Source organism: Cucumis melo, chromosome 5 (genome assembly GCF_025177605.1).
Source record: "Cucumis melo cultivar AY chromosome 5, USDA_Cmelo_AY_1.0, whole genome shotgun sequence".
Classification (NCBI taxonomy): Eukaryota; Viridiplantae; Streptophyta; class Magnoliopsida; order Cucurbitales; family Cucurbitaceae; genus Cucumis; species Cucumis melo.
The window spans coordinates 8,289,072-8,299,688 of NC_066861.1; the positions used below are offsets into that span (position 1 = coordinate 8,289,072).

General features: G+C 34.7%; 1 long non-coding RNA gene across 1 annotated transcript; it reads left to right on the top strand.

The window, feature by feature from the left end:
- The first annotated feature begins 7,687 nt into the window (after positions 1-7,687).
- LOC127149467 (uncharacterized) lies at positions 7,688-10,369 on the top strand. Its single transcript, XR_007821090.1, has 3 exons — positions 7,688-8,052; positions 9,531-9,582; positions 9,947-10,369. It is a non-coding gene; the product is annotated as an uncharacterized LOC127149467 (long non-coding RNA).
- The last annotated feature ends 248 nt before the right edge of the window (positions 10,370-10,617 follow it).

The following is a 10,617-nucleotide window of genomic DNA, read 5'->3' on the forward strand; positions in this document are numbered from 1 at the left end:
GAGTGGAAATGGGAGCATATTACTATGGATTTTCTATTTGGATTACCTTGTACATCTAGTGGACATGATGGTATATTGGTAATAGTAGACAGACTCACCAAGACGGCACAATTTATATTGATTAAAGCAACATCTACGTTAGACCAGCTAGCTAGATTATATGTTGATAAGATTGTGAGTCAGTATGGAGTACCAGTGTCCATAGTTTCAAATAGGGATCCGAGGTTTACTTCTAAATTTTGGCCTAGTTTACTGAAAGGAATGGGAACAGGGCTAAAGTTTAGTACATCATTTCATCCCCAAGCAGATAGTCAGTTCGAGAGGACCATCCAAACTTTAGAGGACATGTTGAGAGCATGTGTCCTTCAACTTAAAGGAAGTTGGGATACCCACTTGCCACTTATGGAGTTTGCTTATAATAATAGCTATTAGTCTAGTATCGGTATGGCGCCATATGAGCCTTATGCGAGAGACCATGCAGAACTCCTGTGTGCTGGAATGAAGTGGGAGAGCGGAAGTTAGTAGGTCCTGAGTTGGTTCAGATTACGACAAACAATATTATGTTGATCAGAGAAAATATGAGGATAGCCCAAGATCGACAGAAAAGTTATGCGGATAAGCGACAAAGAAACCTAGAATTCCAAGTTGGAGATCAAGTTTTCTTGAAATTATCTCCATGGCGAGGTGTTATTCATTTCGGAAGAAAGGGTAAGTTAAGTCTTAGATATATTGGGCCATATCAGATAACGGAACGAGTCAGACCAGCAGCGTATAGACTTGCGTTGTCAATAGAACTTGCACGAATACATGATGTTTTCCATGTTAAGAAAATATATACCAGATCCATCACATGTGTTGCAAGAGCAACCAGTTGAATTAAAAGAAGATTTGAGTTATGTTGAAGAACCAGCTCAGATTCTCGACAGAAAGGAACAAGTTTTGAGAAACAAAACAATTCCACTCATAAAGGTTTTGTGGAGACATCATGGAGTGGAGGAGGCAACTTGGGAACTTGAAGATCAGATGAAGAAGAGATACCCGATACTTTTCAGTTAAGGACATTCTAAATTTCGAGGACGAAATTGTCTAAGGGGAAGGTAAGTTGTAAACCCGATATTTTCTTGGTTTAATTTCTTTAAATGTGGAAAAAGAAAAGAAAATGGAAATTAAGTGTAAATATATATATATATATATTTATATATTAAATGGTTTTATTAAGTAAATTAAAGAAAAGAAAGAAAAAAAAAGATAAAAGAAAAAAAAAGAGAAGAAAATATCATTTTTTCTTTTCTTCTTCTTCTTCTTCTCTTCCCTTCACCGCCAAACATTTAATAGAAAAATTCTATTCAACTTCCATTCTTTTCCTTCTTCAATTTGCAGAGAATATTTAAGAGAGAGTTTGGAAGAAGAAGAGGAATTTTACTAGAATTTTGAGGTTGAAGAAGAGAAGGAGAACTCAAGCAAACTGTATCCATGGCTGAATCTTGGTTCATTCTTCACATCATTGGTTTTTAATTCGGTTTGAACTCTTCAAAAGGAATTAAGAGGTGAGGTTTACATCTACTGAAAATTAACTCATTTTTAAACAAATTGTATGAAGAAAGTTGGAGCAAATGCGGATATTCATTGGGTGCTTTTTGATGAAGAAAATAGGGCAATTGGTTTTCACTCGAAATCAGGAGGTCTTTGGGTTTTCTTGTATTTCAGAGTGTACCGGTGGCATTAGGATCTCTATTTAGTATGGTTAAAAATCTTATGCAATTTACTACAACTTTCATGAAGAAATCGTGAACCAAAAACGACTAAAAAGTAGTTAAATTGTAGGGACAAGTTAAAGGGATCGTGTGCGCGCGATTCTTGAAGTTGTTCTGTTTCGAGGGTTATTTGAGTTTATTCATAGAGAATAAGATTTATATGTCTTCAGGTAAGTTTTAGAGGATTCCAAAATAAAGATTTTTTTATAAAGAACACTTATTTTTGTTAAGTATTCAGAAAGTTATAATCATTTGAAGTTTATGTTAGAAATCTGGAAATTTCAGTGAGTTGTTGAAGTAGGATTTTATTTCTTAAGCTTTGTTTTCGTGAGCATCATCTTTGGTGCGACATGTTATGTATATCTTTAGGAAACCAGAATGTTTAGATTTCTAATACTCGGTTGGGTTGTTGGCAGGCCGAGAAGATTTAAACCGAGCTTATAGACCAAGGATCTAGCCCAAGACGGTGAGTGACAAAACCAACTTTGAAATATTTTCCATAACTGTTATCATGATTGAATGCGATAAATGTTTATTTACGAAGCCATGAAAGGTATTTGAATTTCATGACTATTTTCAAGTATACATTTGGAGACTAGATTTCTTAAAGAAATTAATGCTAGCACGTAGATATTAAATGTTTGGAAAGTATTTAAACCACAATGTTTTAAGCAAAGCATGAATTAGTAAGAAGTTTTGTTTTAAGAACTACAGTTTTCCACGAAAGAGCTGAGTAAAGTTCGAGCTTTATGTAAAATTTATAAGCAGGCATTTTTAAATATTTTTAGATGATTTATGAAATTTTCATTAACTACATGACTGAGATCTTGAGCTTGAGGATAGACATTACCGTGTGCACGCTGGTTAGATTCCGTTGTTGACATTGTGTGTACTCCGTAACAATGATGCTATCAAGAGTGCTGGGCGGGCCCCACTACAACAAAGACGATGGGAGTGCTGGACGGACCCCACTACATCTTAGAGCTTGTAAACGTTGTTGTACTGGGTGTACCCTACACAACGTAGATTTGTCATGTTAGTTAAAATGCTTTGATATACTTGATATGCCTTGCTAGATTTCAATAACGAACATGCTGAGTATTTGAGGAAGCTATTCCTACTACTACATGTTTACATTTACGACTTGTATAAACAGATTCATATTTGTAAAGTTTTCACGTGCTCTTATCTGTAAATTCATAGTTTTAAATTGAGTCACTCACTAAGCTTCATAGCTCACCCTTTCCAAAATGTTTTACCCATTTTCAAGGTAAAGATCGAGTTCCCGGTGCTTGATAGACTGCCTTAGTCTGCTGAAGCTCCGTTATGGATTGCTAGTACGTGTTTTGAGTTGGGCATAGAGTCTGTTGTGTTATGATGTATATACACCCTTGTATGTTATAGATACTCCATAGTTTGTATAAGCTTTAGGAGCTGTAGTTGTGTAAATTTTTGTTGGTTATATTTTGATTAATGTGTCTTTAGGTTTACTCGTGAAATCGGTAAATTTTGAGGTACACTTCTTGTATGCGTTTGACTAGCCTAGGATCTACTGTGTTTTGTTGCATGTATAATAGTTTATATACTAGATTGGCAAGTTCATCACATGAAAGTTTTAAGCAGAGTCGACAGATACAGGTACAGAAAAGCGTTGTTCGTCGGCTTCACGCCATCTTTCGGTCTAAGGTAGCAGGTAGTCCGAGAGGGGGTATGACAATAGGCAGCAAATAAAGAGGTGTAAGTAGGTTAAACCCATAAACAACTTCAAAAGGAGAACAATGAGTTGTACAATGAATCACTCTATTATATGCAAATTCAAAAAATGGTAAGAAGGAAAAAATGGTAAGGAATCCTCCCAAGACTTAACGTTCTTTGAAATAATTGCCCAAAGTTAAGAATCCAAAGTTTTATTCACCACTTTGGTTTGTCCATCAGTTTGAAGATGCCATGTAGTTAAAAAAAAAACAACGTTGCCTCCAACTTACCCCACAACACTTTCCAAAAATGGCTAAAAAAATTTACATCCCTATCACTAATAATAGTTTTAGGAAATCCATTCAACCTTACAACCTCTTTAAACAACAAGTCAGCCACATGCTTAGCATCATAAGTTTTGTTACATGCTATAAAATGTGTCATCTTACTAAATCTACCAACAATAACAAAAATACTATCCTTACCCTTTTTAGTCTGTGGCAAACCAAGAACAAAATCCGTACATATGTCAGACCAAGGATCATTAGGCACATTCAAGAGAGTATACTATCCATTGGGTTGTGATCTAGATTTAGCCTCTTTGCATTTAGAAATATTGACTACAAACCTTATGGACATCATGTTTCATTTTAGGCCAAAAGAAATGTTCATGTAACAGGCGATAGATTTTATGAATTCTAAAATGCCCCATTAATCCACCCCCATGAGCTTCTTTAACAGGCAATTCTCTTATAGAACACTTAAGAACACAAAGCTTGTTTTTCTTGAATAAAAAGTCATGAAACACATAATAATCATCAATAGGTTTTCCATCAAGAAAAAATGAATTAATCATTCCAAAATCAGTGTCATCTCTATATAACTCCTTAACATGCTCAAATCCAAGAATTGTTTCACTAAGAGAAGTAAAGAGATTGTACCTTCATGACAAAGCATCGACTACTACATTGTCTTTACCTTGTCTATATTTGGTTACATAGAGAAATGTTTCAATTAACTCAATCCACTTTGCGTGCCTGTGATTTAGTTTGCTTTGTCCCTTAAGGTGCTTCAAGCTTTCATGATCAGTGTGGATCATAAATTCTCTTGGCTATAGGTAATGTTGCCATACCTACAAGGCATGAACTAGAGTTAACAACTTTTTATCATAAGTAGGGTAGTTCAAGCTTGCCCCACTTAGTTTTTCACTAAAATACATTAAAAGCTTCCCGTCTTGCATCAAAACAACACCTATGCTCAAACCACTTGCATCACACTCAATTTCAAGTGTTTTATCAAAATTAGGCAAGACAAGTAATGGTGTATTCGTCAAATTTTCTTTAAGTTCTTTGAAGGCTTTCTCTTGCTCTTCTCCCCATTCCAAGGCAACATGCTTTTTCATTAAATCATTCAACGGGGAAGCTATAGTACTAAAATCCTTTCTGAATCTTCTATAGAAACTAGCAAGACCATGAAAACTCCTAACCTCACTTGCATTTTTGGGTGTTGGCCATTCTCTAATTGCCTTAACTTTCTTTGCATCTACTTTAACTATATTTTTACCCACTATGTGTATACCCAAGATTTTCCTTGGATTCTTTGCTATTGACATGTATTTTAAGACATTGAATTTAAGTTGTTGAAGATAAATGGGAAAGCTTTTGGTTCAAATTGTGTTAATCAATTTGGAGTTTTTTTTTTAAAATAAAATAAAGGAAAAAGAAAAAAAAAGGTGGAAATTTGTATGTATGTGAAAAAAAGAATGAAAAGAAAAGTTAATTAAAAAAACAGAAAAAGAAAGAGGGAGAGAAGGAGATGAGAAAGAATTTTAGTGCCATCATGTGCTTTGTTTTCTCTCCACCGCCAAACCATGTCTTCATTAAATTTTCACCAAACTTTCAAGAGGATTTTGAGGTAGAGTTTGAGGAAGAAGAAAAAGAGGGAAGGGCTGTGAAATAAGGTGAAATAGATGAAGAAAAACATGAAGGGATAGACAGCCATGGCAGAAGCTTGGTGTTCACAGACATCCTTTGCTTTTTTAGTTGGTTCCACTTCTCAAGAGGAATTAAAAGGTGATGTTTTTTTTTTTTGGAAAGTTCATTCAATTTTTAACAAGTTTTGTGAAGGAAGCATGAACAAATTATGAGTTTAGATTGGTGTTTTTTGAAGTGGCATTCAGGTCATAAATTTGGGTGCGAATTTCGTAAATGCTCTGGTTTTTCAAGTGTTTCAGATCCTACAGAGGAAGTTAGAAGCTCTATAAGGTATGGTTGAAAAGCCTATGAAATTTACTACAACATTGATGAAGCAATCATGAGCCAAAAATGACTAAAAGTAAGCTTAGTTTCAAGATCAAGTCAGGGGATAGTAGAAGACTTGATTTTGGACTCTTTTTGTTTCGGGCCAACTTTGTAGCAATTTGTTCAGAATCTCATTTTCTTTCCTTCAAGTATGTTGTAGAAGAGGTAAAAACAAAGAGTTTGATATAAATTACATTAAGTTTGGTGAAGTATTGAGAAATGTATGAATATTTGATGTTAAGTTGTTGAATCTGGAAAATTCTGGGGAAATAGAAGAAATACTCTTTTATGCCTAAGTTTGGAATATTGTTGAATGCCACGTTTTGTGCGTCATCTTAAGTTTGTATAAAGATACAAGACTATACAAGGTTTTGACGCTTGGTTTTGATTTGTTTGGCAGGAAAGAGGAAATAAGTCGAGTCCACACTCCAGGGAACTAGCTTAAGGTTGTGAGGGGCGAAACAAATTTCAAAACAATTTTTTTAACTGTTAACTATGATTATATTTATATGAATAGTACATGATTTCTATGAACGGTTTCAAGCATATTTCAAGCTTAGGTTTTATGATGAAATTTATATATGAGCACATTATAATAAACTTCATGAAAAGTAGCTGAAACAATATCTTTTTAAGCAAGTATGATTTTTTAGATTTTTAGTTTTCCACAAACAATCTTAGTAAGGTTGAATTTCACGAAAGATAGAGATAGTAGGCATGTTTTAATGTTTTTGTATGATTTTCTGAGGATTTCTGTTAACTACATGACTGAGATATTGAGCTCGAGGCTATATGGTACCGTGTGCACATCTGTTAGATTTCGCTGTTGACGTTTAGTATACTCCGTAACAATGATGCTGTCGTGAATGCTGGGTGGGCTTCACTACGACAAAGAAAATGGCAGTGCTGGGCACATCATAGAGCTAGTAAAAGTTGGTTGTTTTGGGCATGTCCTACACAACGTACATTGGTCATGTTAGTTAAAATGTTTTGATATACTTGATATGTCTTGCTAGATTTAAATGATGTACATGTTGAGTATTTGAGAAAGCTGTTATTATTATTATTATACATTTATATTTATGTTTTGATTAAACAAATTTATATGTGTCAAGTTTTCACGTGCTCTGATCTTTAAATTTAAAGTTTTAAACTGAGTCACTCACTGAGCTTTATAGCTTACCCTTCCAAAATGTTTTCCCACTTTCCAGGTAGAGATCGAGCTCCCAGTGCCTGATAAATTGCCTTAGTCTGCTGAAGCTCCTATGTCAATTGCCAGTACGTGGTTGGAGTTGTACATAGAGTCTGTTTTGTTATTTTATAAATGTCTTTGTAAGATATAGATACTCTACTGTTTGTGTATACTCTAGGTGTTGCAGTTGTATAAACCTTTGTTGGTTATGTTTTTGGTTAAGGTGTTTCCATTAGGTTTACTTGCTAAATTAGTTATTTTAGGGCTACACTTCATGTATGTCTATGGTTGGTCTAGGTTCCACTGTGTTGTATTACATGTAAAATAGTTTATAAACGAGATTAGCATGTTTATCAGGATCAAGAGTTCAGTAGAGTCGACAGATATCATTAGAGCAGAGCGATGTCAGTTTGCTTCACACCATCTTTCGAGCTAAGCTAGTAGATTGTAAGCCCTCGTTCCGTTCTCTTTTATTTTATCTATATATTTTTTTATATGTCTTAAATGGTGAAAAACAAGTTGGAATAATTTTATACTCCTTAAGATTAATTCGTGTGTTAAGGAAATTTTAGAACTACATTAATGGAGTTTTAAAGCTTAAATTGTTTTGTATAGGTGTTTAAAAGAATGAAGGAGGGTAAAAAGGAAGTTTAAATTTGAAGAGATGGGCATTTTTGTCATTCCATCATTATTATTAAGTTATAAAAAAAAAGAGAAAAGAAAAGAAAAAAAGAGAAAAGAAAAGAAAATAATTTCTTCTTCTTCTTCTTCTTCTTCTTGTTCTTCATTCTTTGTGATCGAACGGCACACCCCCCTTTTCGAAATCTCTTCCGCCGCCTCATCGTTCATTTGCTTCTCCATGCCGACACGATGCCCATCTATCGTTGCACCGCTCTAATCACCGAAAGACAACCACCCACGCTGCGCGCCTTGAACCACGACGTTTTGAAGCGATTAGTTCGAATCGGCACAATCTATTCGAGTTTCCTCATTGTGTTTCGTTGTTAATTGAGCTGTGCATTACCTAACAATCGTTCGTCGTCATTCGACAAGTCGAATCATTGCTAATTTCGTTATTTTCAACCCTGTATCCTTGGATCTAAGTTTTTAGGTAAATCTTCTTCATTTTAAATGGATTTCTTGATAAATTTCAATTACCTATTAAATTTCAACTTGGTTTTTACGATACCCATTACAGTTTAATGTTAGATTCATGTTTTAAAGAAGTTCGAACCACTGCCCAGCAGTTTAAAACCTCAAATTTGGGCGTTTTGGTACAACTTGGGTAAGATTCAATGCTTTATGGACCGGGTCTTAAGTACTCATCTAATTTTAGTAATGATATTGATTAACCAATGATGTCGGATGCTTGATTTTAACCTTAGAATGTGGTTAGGATATTGCCCATGGAAGTTAAGAGTACTTTAATTGGTTCTTGACAAGTTTTGGAGTAATTTAAGTGAATTTTCTTTGAGTTCTTGCATACCCATTGAATCTAAGCATTTAGATTAGATTACTCATAAGACTCGGGTCCGAAAGTTGAACATTTGAGGTCAAGAAGGGACTTTCTTCTAACTTTAGAGATTTGTTTGGTTGTTGCGTGTATAAGTTTCGAACACACAATAGTTTTAGATCATAGATTCGAATTTAGAAAGGCGTTAACGTGTTATCAAGGCGATTTTGACAAGTGTTTGATAAGGTTGTAGATAAATTTAGCGTGTTCTCTCATAGTTCTTAAATATCCACTTCGTGTTAGCGCGGACTTGATTTTACCCATAATGTTTGAATGGAAAATTGGGGACTTAGAGAACTATGAAGCATTGTTCACTACACTTAAGATTGTTTAAGATAAGTATGGAAAATCTCTTAAGATATTGACTTGTTACTTTGACGTTGAGTTTGTTATTAAATGATCTAAATCTCTCACATTATTGATATTGCAACTAAGAGAACATTAATATACAAGACCCATTAAGTATATACTAAGTTTGGATCCTCATCTTGTTAAGAGTTTAATGTGAAGTTTAAGGTTCAAGGGTGGAATGTTTAGCCTAGACTAAAGCATTTAGGAGAAATTTCAATTTAGAACTTGGAAAACTTGGTCAACACGGTTGAGGTTATTTTAGATGAGTTGGGGTAGGTTTCTAAGTTATTGACCCGTTAGATTGTTGTTGAGATTGTTAATGGATTTAAACCTCTAAGGTATGAAAATAGGACATAAGAGTGTGGATTTAAAAGACGACTTAAGTTTGAGTGCTTTGTGGCATTAAGAGTTTAAGTTGAAGTTTAAAGGTCTCTTGTGTGATATAATGGATATAAAACCCAAAACATCATCGATAATGGAGATAAAAGTGTTTTTACATAAAAGACTCGTTGTGTTTGAACTAAATTGGACGTTTATGTGGTTAAGCATCTAGATTTCATGTCTAAGGGTTCGTAGGTGAAAATTCTAGCCTAATCTAAGACGAATTGAGAATTTAAAACTTTAGAAACTAAAATAAGTTTGATTTGACCTTATGAAGTATGTTGAAGATTGTTGTGTCGTCTCCCTTTGTGAAGATAATTAATAGATCCTAATCGTTGTTTCAGGCCAAATTGAAGTGGGGAAAGCATATAATCCTGGGGGATCGAGTCATTGATTGTGAGTGGCTTATTTTTAAGCTTTGTTTATACATATACACATTATCTCTTGATATTGCTTGGAAACTACCATGACCTAAATCGTTTATGACCACGTTTTCATTTATGTTTAAACAATGTGTTTACGCATCGTGATTTAATGAATGTTATGACTTGGAGTTTATAGAAAACGGGTTTCAACCTTCTGTTTTCGATTACACTTAAACGATGTGTTTGTTCGTCACGATTGTAAGAATGTGCATGGCTTGAACTTTTTAAAATCGTATTTGAAGTTTTTATTATACTTGGTTTTGAAATATGGTTAATTGATGCTTATGGTGAACGAGAAGGTGATTTCCCTAAGCTACGTGACTGTGTTTCCGTAGCGCTACTTATGGTTGTCAGGGGGTTCCGGGGCTGAAAGAGGCTGTGACCGAAGATCCGAGAACCTGAGCCTAAGTGAGGACATGGATGGAAGATTATGATATGGCTTCGGACCTAGCTTAACCTATGGTTGGGTGGCACTATGTGCACATAGGAGCGGTATATAGTTACTATGGTAGGTGCTAAGTGTGCATGAGCTCCGTTTGGCCGTGTGTTTCCTTGTGGATATGGAGCATGTGTGAGCTATTGTCGGGCCATATGCTTAGTATGCTATCATGGTTGGTTTGGATTGGTTGACGGTTTCTATCATGGTGGGTACTAAGGATGTGTGAGCTAGTTTTGGCCGCATGATTCTTTATCATGTACAAGCTATCTTTTGTCGTATCCTTAGATGCCTTGCCATGGTTGTATGGATTACAGATTTGTTGGTGGTCTAATGGCTATGAGTTAATGACATTTTTCATTAATATCATATTTTTAATGCATATTTATAATTCTCCTCTTTAAGTATGTTTTATGAGCTTTAAATTTAAGAAAACTTGCCACTCATTGAGTATTTGACTTATGGTTTATTGTTTTCTTTCCCCCCCTCAAGTAGCGATAATGTATATAGTTATCTTTTGTAATACATCAGGGAGTGGTTAGATCGTAGCGAGAGTAAGGTTAAGAACTC